At 38.9% G+C, this 14321-nt stretch overlaps 1 protein-coding gene across 1 annotated transcript in view; it reads right to left on the bottom strand.

The window, feature by feature from the left end:
* CCDC148 (coiled-coil domain containing 148) overlaps positions 1 to 14321 on the bottom strand; it is a 204332-nt gene that overhangs the window by 97962 nt on the left and 92049 nt on the right. The gene's annotated exons all lie outside the window — the stretch shown is intronic.

Here is a 14321-nt window from a genome sequence, read left to right as displayed (position 1 = left end):
AAAATAGAAAGCCCAGAGGTAAATCCATGCACCTATGGACACCTTATCTTTGACAAAGGAGGCAAGAATATACAATGGAGGAAAGACAAACTCTTTAATAAGTGGTGCTGGGAAAACTAGTCAACCACTTGTAAAAGACTGAAACTAGAACAGTTTCTAACACCATACACAAAAATAAACTCAAAATGAATTAAATATCTAAACGTAAGACCAGAAACTATAAAAACTCCTAGAGGAAAGCTTAGGCAAAACACTCTCTGATGTAAACCATAGCAGAATCCTCTATGACCCACATCCCAGATTAATGGAAATAAAAGCAAAAATAAACAAATGGGACCTAATTAAACTTAAAAACTTGGACAATTAAGGAAACTATAAGCAAGGTGAAAAGACAGCCTTCTGAATGGGAGAAAATAATAGCAAATGAAGCAACTGACAAAGAATTAATCTCAAAAATATACAAGCAACTCCTGCAGCGCAATTCCAGAAAAATAAGTGACCCAATCAAAAAATGGGCCAAAGAACTAAACAGACATTTCCCCAAAGAAGACATACAGATGGCTAACAAACACATGAAAAGATGCTCAACATCACTCATTATCAGAGAAATCCAAATCAAAACCACAATGAGGTACCACTTCACACCAGTCAGAATGTCTGCTATCCAAAAGTCTACAAACAATAAATGCTGGAGAGGGTGCAGAGAAAAAGGAACCCTGTTACACTGTTGGTGGGAATGCAAACTAGTACAGCCACTATGGAGAATGGTGTGGAGAGTCCTTAAAAAACTGAAAATAGAACTGCCATATGACCCAGCAATCCCACTGCTGGGCATACACACCAAGGAAACCAAAATTGAAAGAGACATGTGTACCTCAATGTTCATCGCAGTACTGTTTACAATAGCCAGGACATGGAAGCAACCTAGATGTCCATCGGCAGATGAATGGATAAGAAAGCTGTGGTACATATACACAATGGAATATTACTTAGCTATTAAAAAGAATGCATTTGAATCAGCTCTAATGAGGTGGATGAAACTGGAGCCTATTATACAGAGCAAAGTGAGTCAGAAAGAAAAACATCAATATAGTATATTAACACAAATATATATAGAATTTAGAAAGATGGTAATGATGACCCCATATACGAGACAGCAAAAGAGACACAGATGTAAAGAACAGACTTTTGACTCTGGGAGAAGGCGAGGGTGGGATAGCATTGAAACATGTATATATTCATATGTATAATAGATTGCCAGTCCAGGTTCAATGCATGAGACAGGGTGCTCAGGGCTGGAGCACTGGGATGACCCTGAGGGATGTGATGGGGAGGGAGGTGGGAGGGAGGAGAGGGAGGTGTAGGGAGGGTCAGGATGTGGAACACAGGTACACTCATAGCTGATTCATGTGAATATATGGCAAAACCCACCACAATATTGTAAAGGGATTAGCCTCCAATTAAAATAAATTAAATTTTAAAAGAGAAATTCTTCTGTATTGTTAACAAGAACTTCTTTTGACCTAAACAAGAATTGCATATTATCTTTGTGGCACAGTGGGCAAACACACCCTTTTAAAGAGACACCAGAGAAAGGCCAATTTCTGTCTGCATGAAGTGAACTCTTACAGTTGCATGAAGGACTGAGTGTAATATGTATCACATTAAAGGCACTTGGTACACACTAACTGAATAAGCAAATAAATAAATGAATGATCAGTCTATTTGGATTTTTAGTGACCCATTTGGGATTATATACAATCTTACTGTCAATACTGTCAAAAGCAGACACTATTTTGCTGACAAAGGTCCATCTAGTCAAAGCTATAGTTTTCCCAGTAGTCATATATGGATGTGAGAGTTGGATCATAAAGAAAGCTGAGCACCAGCGCTGAAGAACTGATGCTTTTGAACTGTGGTGTTGGAGAAGACTCTTGAGCATCTCTTCGACTGCAAGGAAATCAAACCAGTCAATCCTAAAGGAAATCAGTGCTGAATATTCATTGGAAAGATTGATGCTGAAGCTGAACCTCCAATATTTTGGCCACCTAATGCAAAGAACTGACTCATTTGAAAAGACCTTGGTGCTGGGAAAGATTAAAGGCAGGAGGAGAAGGGGACGAGAGAGGATGAGCTGGTTTGATGGCATCACGGATTCAATGGACATGAGTTTGACCAAGCTCTGGGAGTTGGAGATGGACCAGGAAGCCTGGCATGCTGCAGTCCATTGGGTCACAAACAGTCAGACTGTCAATATATCTTACTAAGAGCTGATACAATTATACTATGTGCAAAGTGGTGGGGAGTTAACAGAGCTCTTCCTGAGCCTAGATGGGTGGTCTGATTCCATGGTAGCACTATTAGGAATGCCAGGTGGCTGAGCAGTTTTATCAGCCTGCTTCGTGCCAGTGGAATTTGGGGGATCCATTAACTTCTTTTCAATTCATTCTCTCTCTGTCCCTTTCAGTCTAATCTTACAGAATTTTTGATAAAATTTTCTCAAGAACTCAGTGGGACTATGTGGATTTTATGGGATTCCCTTCATTAGACAAATACCAATAAACACAAATTTTGAAATGAACCCTTCTCCCACTGATGTGGTTGAGAGAAATTTCCCTTAAACTTCTCTGAGGTTCTCTACTTAGAGAGTACCTATGAGAAACACCCCTTTTCTCTTGGAAGGGTCGTTTATATGAATGGATACACTGACCTTTTGATCTTCCCAAGGTTATTAACAAAACGGCTGTACAGTAACACTTTCAGCTTTTTCTCTGTGCTATTGGAAATAACCTCTTAAGTCTAGAATCTTTTTCCATTTGGATAGGTGGAGTTTCCCAAAGCATTGAGTCCTCGTTCTTTTTATTTTAACAGTTCCTCTCTCAATTTATCGCACTCTCTTTTACTATAAGAAGTAAAATAAAAAATACAGGTAGTATGTTCAAAATCTTGGAAATTTTAGATCATTTATATATGAAGTTCATTGTTTAGCAAGTTTTTTCATTTAACTGCAAAACAAAACTCCCTAGGTTTTAGTGCCATAACATAACAGTGATTCTCCTTTCTCCAATTTCCAACAACATGTTCATTACTTCCTTTGAATCCTCACCAACCACATCTTAAACATCAATATTTCTATTAATACTAATGGTCTGTTCAAGGCATTCTAGTCTTTTTTCTATCATGCTCCTCAAAATTCTTCCAATTTCTCCCTGCCTCCCAATTCCAAAAAGATTTCCATATTTTTATGTATCTGTTACAGTAGCATTTCACTTCCAGATGCTAAAATCTGTATTAATTTTTTAAACTGCTATGCAACAAAATTTCACTACTTGAAACAATATTCACTTATTAGGTCAGAGTAATATAAGTCACAGGTTCAGCAAGGCATGACTGGGCTCTTTGGTCATGATATCACAAGGCTAAAATCAAAGTGTTTACAAAACTGAACCCTCATCTGGAAGCTTAAAAAAAAATTGCTTTCAAGCTCTTTTTTTTTTTTTCCTGGCAATATTTGGTCTATTATAGTTATAGGGCTAGACCAGACAAAGAAAACTCTCTGCTTTTAAAGGGTTCATGTGACTACTTCAAGCCCACCCAAGTTATCTCCCTTTCTCAAGGCTGTTTATGCCATATAATATAACCCAATTAGATATTTACAGGTATCTGGTATACATACAGGGTATATATCACAGGAGAGCAGGAAATCTCAGGGTCCATCTTAGAAGCCTGCCTATCATGGGGCTATTCAATACCTCTTTTAAGCCCCACAACCCTAAAGAAGCAGAGCTTAAAATCTAGGAATTCTTTTTTGTTATTCTTCTATGTCCACCTGTTTTTCTACTCTTGGTTCTTTTGATCAGTATATTATTAGATTAAGAAACATTGCCAAAGAGATTTCATAATTTTATGATGAATTATTCTCATAAGAAGGACTTTCTATGTGGTGCTGGTGGTAAAGAACCCACCTGAAAATGCAGGAGACATGGGTTTGATGCCTGGGTTGGGAAGATCCCCTGGAGGAGAGAGGGCAAACCACTCCAGTATTCTTGCCTGGAGAATCCCATGGACAGAGGAGCCTGGCAAGCTACAGTTGATAGGGTCGCAAAGAGTCAGACACGACAGAAGCAACTGAACACATATTCTCATGAGAAACCATAAATTCTCATATAGAGAGACTGGTTTTGATCTGAATGTCCTCTGGATTCCCTCCTAAGCCTGTAGTTCTTAAATCTTCTGAGAAGCAGCACTGTTCCAGATCTCTAGCCTCCATTCTGATTAAGACAGCCTACCATCTCTTGTTTTAGACTTTTTCCTCTCTTCTCAGTTATCTCTCAGATGAATATAATTCTGAGTATTTTTCAGGTTACCTGAGGACAAGGGGAAGCACTCAAGTGCTGAGGTTCTACTGAAGACTGGGTCTACTGGTATTTACTGGTGCAATGTCCCTTGAGGTTCCCCAGAAATAACCTCTGAGATAAGGCTAAATGTCACATGGCCAGTAGAGTCATTCTGATTTTTTTATGTTCCCCACCAGTCAGTTGTGCAATATGAGTGGTTTCAATGCTGGATTCAGAGTAGGTGAAACTAGGGAGAGAACTGTGACATGATAAATCAAAGAAAGGATATGTTTCCTTTTTATGTGAGCCTTGCTTAAAAATCTCCATTTTGGGCACAAGGCTAAAACTATCCTTGCCTTGGATCCCATAGAATGCCAGGCATTATGCAGCAATAAGATCTCCAAAGATGCTGTGATACAGAGCAATTTTTTTTTTGTTATTCAAGCCATCCAAACAGTCACATGCAGTGAAAGGGTGGTTCTGGGACCAATACTACAGGTCAAGCATTTTGAGGTTTATCTAACATGATAAACTTGATTTTTACAATAGCTCCTAGGGCTGGTTTATTGAAAGGCATCATCTCCTGATTTTACCATGATAATTTCAAAAGTGGAGACATGCTTCTAAAATATTATCTTTATCACCTAACAGCTTCTGCATCAAAATTGTCCTTGGGTCTTGAGATATAACTATGACAACCATGAGTGTAATGTTAAACTAGATTTTTAAAGCACAGAAGGAAAAAAGTGATCTATAATAGCAAATATACATTTGCAAGGAGCTGGGCACCTACCAGGATAAACTTTGATACTGGATACAAAATCATATTATTCTAGCAAAAATACAGTATTATTTACTAACAGACAAATACTGGGAAGAAGAATTAGGATAAAGGTGATTGCTTGTTCAGGAATTCTAAAATAAGGTTTACATGGCATTGTATCTCTTTTTTCTTTCAATCCCAAAGAAAGACAATGACAAAGAATGTTCAAACTACTGCACAATTGCACTCATCTCATATGCTAGCAAAGTAGAACTCAAAATTCTTCAAGCTAGGCTTCAACAGTATGTGAACCGAGAAATTCCAGATGTTCAAGTTGGATTTAGAAAAGCCAGAAGAACCAGAGATCAAATTGCCAACCATCCACTGGATCATACAAAAAAGCAAGAGAACTCCAGAAAAACATCTACTTCTACTTTATAGACTATACTAAAGCCTTTGACTGTGTGGATCACAACAAACTGGAAAATTCTTAGAGATGGGGATACCAGACCACCTAAGCTGCCTCCTGAGAATTCTGTATGCAGGTTAAAAAGCAACAGTTGGAACCAAACAGAGAACAGACTGGTTCCAAACTAGGAAAGGAGTACATCAAGGCTGTATATTGTCAACCTACTTAACTTGTATGGAGAGTACATCATGCTAAATACCAGGCTAGATGAAGCACAAGCTGGAATCAAGATTTCTGGGAGAAATATCAATAACCTCAGATATGCAGATGACACCACCCTTATAGCAGAAAGCAAAAAGGAACTAAAGAACCTCTTGATGAAAGTGAAAGAGAGTGAAAAAGCTGGCTTAAAACTCAACATTCAAAAAACTAAGATCATGGCATCTGGTCCCATCACTTCATGGCAAATAGATGGAGAAACAATAGAAACAGTGACAGACTTTATTTTCTTGGGCTCCAAAATCACTGCAGATGGTGACTGCAGCCATGAAATTAAAAGATGCTTGCAACTTGGAAGAAAAGCTGTGACCAACCACGACAGCATATTAAAAAGCAAACACATTACTTTGCTGACAAAGGTCCAGCTAGTCAAAGCTATGGTTTTTCCAGTAGTCATGTATGGATGTGAGCTGAGCAGTGAAGAATTGATACTTTTGAACTATGGTGTCAGAGAAGACCCTTGAGAGTCCCTTGGACAGCAAGGAGATCCAATCATCCATACTAAAGGAAATCAATTCTGAATAGTCATTGGAAGGACTGATGCTGAAGCTGAAGCTCCAATACTTTGGCCACCCGCTGCAAAAAACTGACTCACTGGAAAAGACACTGATGCTGGGAAAGACTGAAGGCAGGAGGAGAAGGAGAAAAGAGAGGATGTGATGGTTGGATCACTGACTAGATGGACATGAGTTTGAGCAAGCTCCAGGAGTTGGTGATGGACAGGGAAGCCTGGCATGCTGCAGTCCATGGGGTTGCAAAGAGTTGGCCATGACTGAGTGACTGAATTGAACTGAACTAGTATCTCTACTTCCGTTGCTGCTCTCTTTTGAGAAAATATGTCAGGAATTGAAACAGTAGATGAGGAGAGAAAGAACACCAGGTAACAAACCAGCCAGTCTCAAGTCAAGGGGAGGTTGCCTATGGGGAGTTTTCTGCCAAGCTTCCTGGAGAAGGGAACGGCTACCCACTTCAGTATTCTGGCCTGGAGAATTCCATGGACTGTATAGTTCATGGGGTCGCAAAGAGTTGGACACTACTGAGCAATTTTCACTATTCCATTAAACACTGAAGAGCTAAAATTTGTCTCTAACATTAAAAAAAAAACAGTTAAAGAAAATCTATATTCGTGGTTTGAATATATAAAGATGGTCAGAAGCTTGGTCAGTATGTCTGAGTTGACACAGAAATCTCCTTTACCACTTTAAACACAAAATTTTTGAACAAACTATACCACAACCCAAAGAAAGGCAATGCCAAAGAATGCTCAAACTACTGCACAATTGCACTCATCTCACACGCTAGTAAAGTAATGCTCAAAATTCTCCAAGCCAGGCTTCAGCAATACATGAACCGTGAACTTCCAGATGTTCAAGCTGGTTTTAGAAAAGGCAGAGGAACCAGAGATCAAATTGCCAACATCTGCTGGATCATTGAAAAAGCAAGAGAGTTCCAGAAAAACATCTACTTCTGCTTTATTGACTATGCCAAAGCCTTTGACTGTGTGAATCACAATAAACTGTGGAAAATTCTGAAAGAGATGGGAACACCAGACCACATGGCCTGCCTCTCGAGAAACCTCTATACAGGTCAGGAAGCAACAGTTAGAACTGGACATGGAACAACAGACTGGTTCCAAATAGGAAAAGGAGTACATCAAGGCTGTATACTGTCACCCTGCTTATTTAACTTCTATGCAGAGTACATCATGAGAAACGCTGGACTGGAAGAAGCACAAGCTAGAATCAAGACTGCCAGGAGAAATATCAATAACCTCAGATATGCAGATGACACCACCCTTATGGCAGAAAGTGAAGAGGAACTAAAAACCTCTTGATGAAAGTGAAAAGGGAGAGTGAAAAAGTTGGCTTAAAGCTCAACATTAAGAAAATGAAGATCATGGCATCTGGTCTCATCACTTCATGGGAAATAGATGGGGAAACAGTGGAAACAGTGTCAGACTTTATTTTTTGGGGCTCCAAAATCACTGCAGATGGTGACTGCAGCCATGAAATTAAAAGACGCTTACTAATTGGAAGGAAAGTTATGACCAACCTAGATAGCATATTTGAAAGCAGAGACATTACTTTGCCAACAAAGGTCTGTCTAGTTAAGGCTATGGTTTTTCCAGTGGTTATGTATGGCTGTGAGAGTTGGACTATAAAGAAAGCTGAGTGCAGAAGAATTGATGTTTTTGAACTGCGGTGTTGGAGAAGACTCTTGAGAGTCCCTTGGACTGCAAGGAGATCCAACCAGTCCATTCTAAAGGAGATCAGTTCTGGGTGTTCTTTGGAAGGAATGATGCTGAAGCTGAAACTCCAATACTTTGGCCACCTCATGCAAAGAGCTGATTCATTGGAAAAGACTCTGATGCTGGGAGGGCTTGGGGGCAGGAGGAGAAGGGGATGACAGAGGATGAGACAGCTGGATGACATCACCAATTCGATGTACTAAAGTTTGAGTGAACTCCAGGAGTTGGTGATGGACAGGGAAGCCTGTGCTGCGATTAAGCGGGTCGCAAAGAGTCGGACACAACTGAGCGACTGAACTGAACTGAACTGATACCACAACCACACACAGACACAGTCAGTACCTCAGTGCTGAAAATAAAGATGGAACTCAAAGTCAGAGCAGTAAGAAGAAGCCAAAGCCAAGTGACTCCAGGGAAGAGCTGGACCTGAGATACGTCTGAGAAGCTAATGGCCGAGTTTTTAATAATAGGTGTAGGACCTGTGCACATGGGTTAGGAACCAGCTACCTATGAAGAGCCAAGAAAGCATGTAGGACTTGTCCATACACACAGTGCAAACTAGCTACGCCATAAACTCCCCACAGGAGAGTGATGGGGAGCTAATTTCCTGCTTGTGACCAGAGGAGGAAAAGGGTCAAGTGCAGAGCCCAAGGTGCTGTATATGAGTGCCAAATCAACACCCACTCCCAGCTCACACCATGGGTTCCAAGTCTCAAAGTTAATACTGTACACAAACTGGTGTGGGGCCAGTAGAATACACAGGGTCCTGCCCTCAGCAGAGGCAAATATCAAAGCTATCCATAGAGATGTTCTGACTACCAGGTCATAGTTTATACATGAAAGCATGATTCTCAAAGGAAAAGTATAAGAACTTGGATTATTTGATCATTTTAACTTTCCATGAAGTTAAGACACTGAGGCAAATTTATAGGCCAATGACCAACCATAGATAATATTTGCAACTCATGTAACTGATAGAAAGAAATAGTATCAAGAATTTATAAAGATCACCAACAGATTAAATGAAGGAAAAATAGACAAATGGCCAAGAAGCATGAATAAGCAATTCACAGAGGAAGGAAACTGCTCAATAAATACATGAGACTTGCCATCTCACAGGTGACCAGGGGAATCCAATTTAAAGCACTGACATACTGTTCCCTTTTGTCGGGTTCTTCTGCTGTTGTTCATTGCGACTCTCTGCAACCCCATAGACCGCAGCACGCCAGGCTTCCCTGTCCTTCACCGGAGTACACCTTGATGTTCTCCTTTCCCAGTTTTGAACCAGTCAGTTCCTTCATGTCCAGTTCTGTTTCTTCTTAACCTGCATACAGGTTTCTCAGGAGATAGGTAAAGTGGTCTGGCATTCCCATCTCTTTAAAAATTTTTCACAGTTTATTGTGATCCACACAGTCAAAGGCTTTGGCACAGTCAATGAAGCAGAAGTAGATGTGTTTTTTTGGAACACCCTTGCTTTTTCCATGATTTACAAATGTTGGCAATTTGATTTCTGGTTCCTCTGCCTTTTCTAAACGTAGCTTGTACTAGAAGTTCTCAATTTATGTACTGCTAAAGCCTAGCTTGGAAGATTTTAGCATAGCCTCACTAGCATGTGAAATGAGCGCAATTGTGTGGTAGTTTGAGCATTCTTTGGCATTGACCTTCTTTCAGGTTGGAATGAAAACTGACTTTTTCCAGCCTTCTGTGGCCACCGCTGAGTTTCCCAAATTTGGTGACATATTGAGTGCAGCACTTTAACAGCATCATCTCAGCTGGAATTCTATCACCTCTACTAGCTCTCTTTGTAGTAATGCTTCCTAAGACCCACTTGACCTCACTCAAGGATGTCCAGCTATAGTTGAGTGACCACACCATTGTGGTTATCCAAGTCATTAAGATCTTTCTTGTATAGCTCTTTTGTGTACTCTTGCCACCTCTTCTTAACCTCTTCTGCTTCTGTTAGGTCCTTAGAGTTTCTGTTCTTTATTGTGCCTATCCTTGCATGAAACGTTCCCTTGATACCTCCAATTTTCTTGAAGAGATCTCTAGTCTTCACCAATCTATTGTTTTCCTCAATTTCTTTGCATTGTTCATTTAAAAAGGCCTTCTAATCTCTCCTCGCTGTTCTGGAACTCTGCATTCAGTTGGGAATAATCTTTCCTTTTCTCCCCTGTCTTTTGCTGTCTTCTTTCCTCAGCTATCTGTAAGGCCTCCTCAGACAATCAATTTGCCTTTCTTGAGATGGTTTTGGCCACCATCGCCTGTACAATGTTCTAACTTTCTTCCATAGTTTTTCAGACATTCTGTCTACCAGATCTAATTCCTTGAATCTATTCATCACTTCCACTGTATAATCATCAGGGATTTGATTTAGATCATATCTGAATTCCCTAATTTCTTCCATTTAAGCCTGAATTTTGCAATAACAAACTTATGATCTGAGTGACAGTCTGCTTCAGGTCTTATTTTTACTGACTGTATAGAGTTTCTCCATCTTTAGCTGCAAAGAACATAGTCTGATTTTGGTTTTGACTATCTCCTGATGTTCATTTGTAGAGTTTTCTCTTAGGTTATTGGAAAAGCATGTTTACTAAGACCCATGTGTTCTCTTGACAAACTGTTAGCCTAAGCTTTACTTTATTTTGTATTCCAAGGTCAAACTTGCCTGTTACTACAAATAGGTATCTCTTGATTTCCTGCTTCTGCATTCCAATACCCTATGATCGAAAGGACATTTTTTTTTTTTTTGGTGTTAGTTGTAGAAGGTCTTGTAGGTCTTCACAAAACCAATCAGCATCAGTATCTTCAGTATTAGTGGTTGGGACATAGACTTGGATTACTGTGATGTTGAACGGTTTGCCTTGGAAACTAATTGAGATCATTCTGTTATTTTTGTGGTTGCACCCAAGTAGAGCATTTCAGACTCTTTTGTTGACTATGAGGGCCACTCCATTTCTTTTAAGGAATTCTTGCCCACAGTAGTATAAAATGGTCATCTCAATTAAATTTTCCCATTCCAGTCCACTTTGGTTCACTGTTTCCTCAGATGTCAGTGTTCAAACTTGCCAACTCCTGCTTGATCATGTCCAATTTATCTTGCTTCATGGACCTAGCATTTCAGATTCCTATGCAATATTGTTCCATATGGCATCAAACTTTACTTTCACCAGACACATCCACAACTGAGCATTGTTTCTGCTTTGGCCCAGGCACCTCATTCTTCTGGAGATATTAGTAGTTGCCATCTGTTCTTCCCCAGTAACATACTGGACAGATTCTGATCTGCAGGTCTTATCTTCTGGTGTCATATCTTTTTACCTTTTTCATACTGTTCATGGGGCTCTCATGGCAAGAATATTGGAGTGGATTGCCATTTCCTCCTTCAATGGACCACATTTTGTCAGAATTCTTCACTGTTACCCGTCTATCTTAGATGGCCCTGCCGTTGTATAGCTTCACATAGCTTCACTGAGTTATGTAAGCCTCTTTGCCACAACAAGGCTGTGGTCCATGAAACGGATTTATCAGATTGGCAAAAATCAAAAAGAATAGTTTAAATATTTTATGAAATAAAAAAAGTCTTATAAAGTTGAAAATATGCAAATCCTGCAACACAGTGATTCCCACCCCAGGTATACCCTAGGGAAAGCTGTGCATACATGCCCCGGTCATTATATACAGGTGGCTGCTGCAGTACAGTTTCAAGAACAAAACTTAAGAAACTTACATGTCAACCGCTCAGAGAATGTATAAATGGTAATCTAATTCTACAGTGAAACATAATATAGCCATTAAAAGAGTAAACTAGATCTCTCTATTAACACGGCTATATCTCAAAATGCATGATTAAATGAAAAAGCACATGCTGCAGAATGATACAGTGTGAAAATATTTACGAAAAAAGTAAAAGAATTAAAATATATTAAAAACAATAGATGGTCTGAAAGATAGCAATAACATTCATGGTCAAGACTCCTTTGGGGTGGTAAGAAGAGAAATGGTACTGAGTTAAGTCCTCAAAAGAAGACTTCAACTTTATCTATAAAATTAAATATGAAACAGAATGAAAAATGTTAACAGTTTCAATGTTAGGTGATGAGTACTAATGTTTTAATTTCATCAAGCTCTGTACTTTAATTTTTTTCTAAATGGTTGAAGTAACTTTTAAAAGAAAAAAAAATGAAATAGATACCTTGGTCGCATACATTTGCAAGAGGTTGACCATGAATTTGACTTAGAGCACAATTATTTATTCCATTACTACTTTCTTTGTTGTGGTTGCTGATCTTTTGGTGTTAGGCCAAGTTCAATCCAGATCAATTCAGTCACTCAGTCATGTCTGACTCTTTGAGATCCAATGGACTGCAGCATGTCAGGCTTCCCTATCCATCACCATCTCCTGGAGCTTGGTCAAACTAATGTCCATAGAGTCAGTGATGCCATCCAACCATCTCATCCTCTGTCATCCCCTTCTGATCCTGCCTTTAATCTTTTGCAGCATCAGGATCTATTCCAATGATTCAGCTCTTCGCATCAGGTGGCCAAAGTATCAGAGCTTCAGCTTCAGCATCAATCCTTCTAAAGAGTGTTCAGGGTCGATTTCCTTTAGGATTGACTGGTTTGATCTCCTTGCTGTCCAAGGGACACTTAAGAGTCTTCTCCAGCACCACAGTTCAAAAGCATCAATTCTTCAGTGCTCAGCCTTCTCCATGGTCCAACTCTCACATCCATGCATGACTACTGGAAAAACCATAGCTTTGACTGGACAGAACTTTGTTGGCAAAGTGATGTCTCTACTTTTTAATACACTGTCTAGGTTTGTCATAGCTTTTCTTCCAAGGAGCAAGAATCTTTTTAATTTCATGGCTGCAGTAACTGTCTACAGTGATTTTGGAGTCCAGGAAAATAAAATCTGTTACTGTTCCCATTTTTTTTCACATCTATTTTCCACAAAAAGATGGGACCAGATGCCATGATCTTCATTTTTTGAATGTTGAATTTTAAGCCAATTTTTTTCCTATCATTTTTTACCCTCTTCAAGAGGCTCTTTAGTTTCTCTTTGCTTTCTGCCATTAGAGTGGTATCATCTGCATATATGTGTTGATATTCCTAACAGAAATCTCGATTCCAGCTTGTGATTCATCCAGCCAGGCATTTCACATGATGTGTCTGTGTATGGCACTTAAAATGACACTACATGCAAGCTAATGTTTAAAAATAAATCCTTTCATGGTCATACTAATTTGTAGAAAGGAAGTTTTATGAAGGGCACCCAGGAGGATGACAAATCTCTAAGGATATACTTTTCCAATACTGTAGTTTCAGAACAACAAATGTTGGAATTGATAAGTTTTCCCCAGAAAAGTGTATAGGTCAGTTCTGTTTGTTTTTATTTTTAGTTGCTCAGTTATGTCTGACTCTCTGGGACCCCATGGACTGTAGCTCACCAGGCTCCTCTGTCCATGGAATTCTCCAGGAAGAATAGTGGAGTGTGTTGCCATTTCCTACTCCAGGACATCTTCCCAACCCATGAATCGAACCCAGGTCTTCTGCATTGCAGGCAAGTTCTTTTACCATCTGAAACACCAGGGAAGCTCTACATTATCTGAAACATCATTGATATTTATGAGTATCTCTTTTGATGGGGACTTGATGAAACCATTTAATGTACTCACTTAGAAATTAAACTGTAAATTACATCTTCTTTGCAGCTCATTTTGTCAAAAATTATATAATTTCTATACATGTTGTTTTTCACACATACTGACTCTACAACAATTTGCTGACATAAGAGCACAAACCAAGCAAGAATAATGATAACTGAACTATAAAAATGTAGAAAACCTGACTTTTAGCTAAAAAACCACAATGTTATTTTTTTCTTCAGGTTGAATTTTAAAGGAAAAACTGCTAGACAAGAGTTTCATATGGTTTCAATGGACCGTATAGCTTAAAGTATAGCAACTGTGTTCATGAAGCAAAAATTTATTCATCAAGGACTATGAATTAGTCATTCTTAGCACTTTAAGCAACTCCAAAAGAAAACATTTCACATATTGTCCAGATCAAGTCAATATAGATTAATGGAAATTCCTTTCTTTATGTCATAGAATTGATCATAAATTGCTTTTTTGTGAATTATTTCCACAGAAGACATAAAATCTTAAAGAAAAATATTCTTTACTATAAATTCTATCACTTTTGCAATATGGGCAAATAAAATATCTAAATATATACCCTATATATTTTTTAAATCCCCTCTGAAATATGTTTTATCTTCCACAG

Source organism: Capricornis sumatraensis, chromosome 3 (assembly GCF_032405125.1).
Source record: "Capricornis sumatraensis isolate serow.1 chromosome 3, serow.2, whole genome shotgun sequence".
Lineage (NCBI taxonomy): Eukaryota > Metazoa > Chordata > Mammalia > Artiodactyla > Bovidae > Capricornis > Capricornis sumatraensis.
The sequence above is the reverse complement of the archived record's forward strand: the minus strand, read 5'-3'. Positions and strand labels throughout refer to the sequence as shown.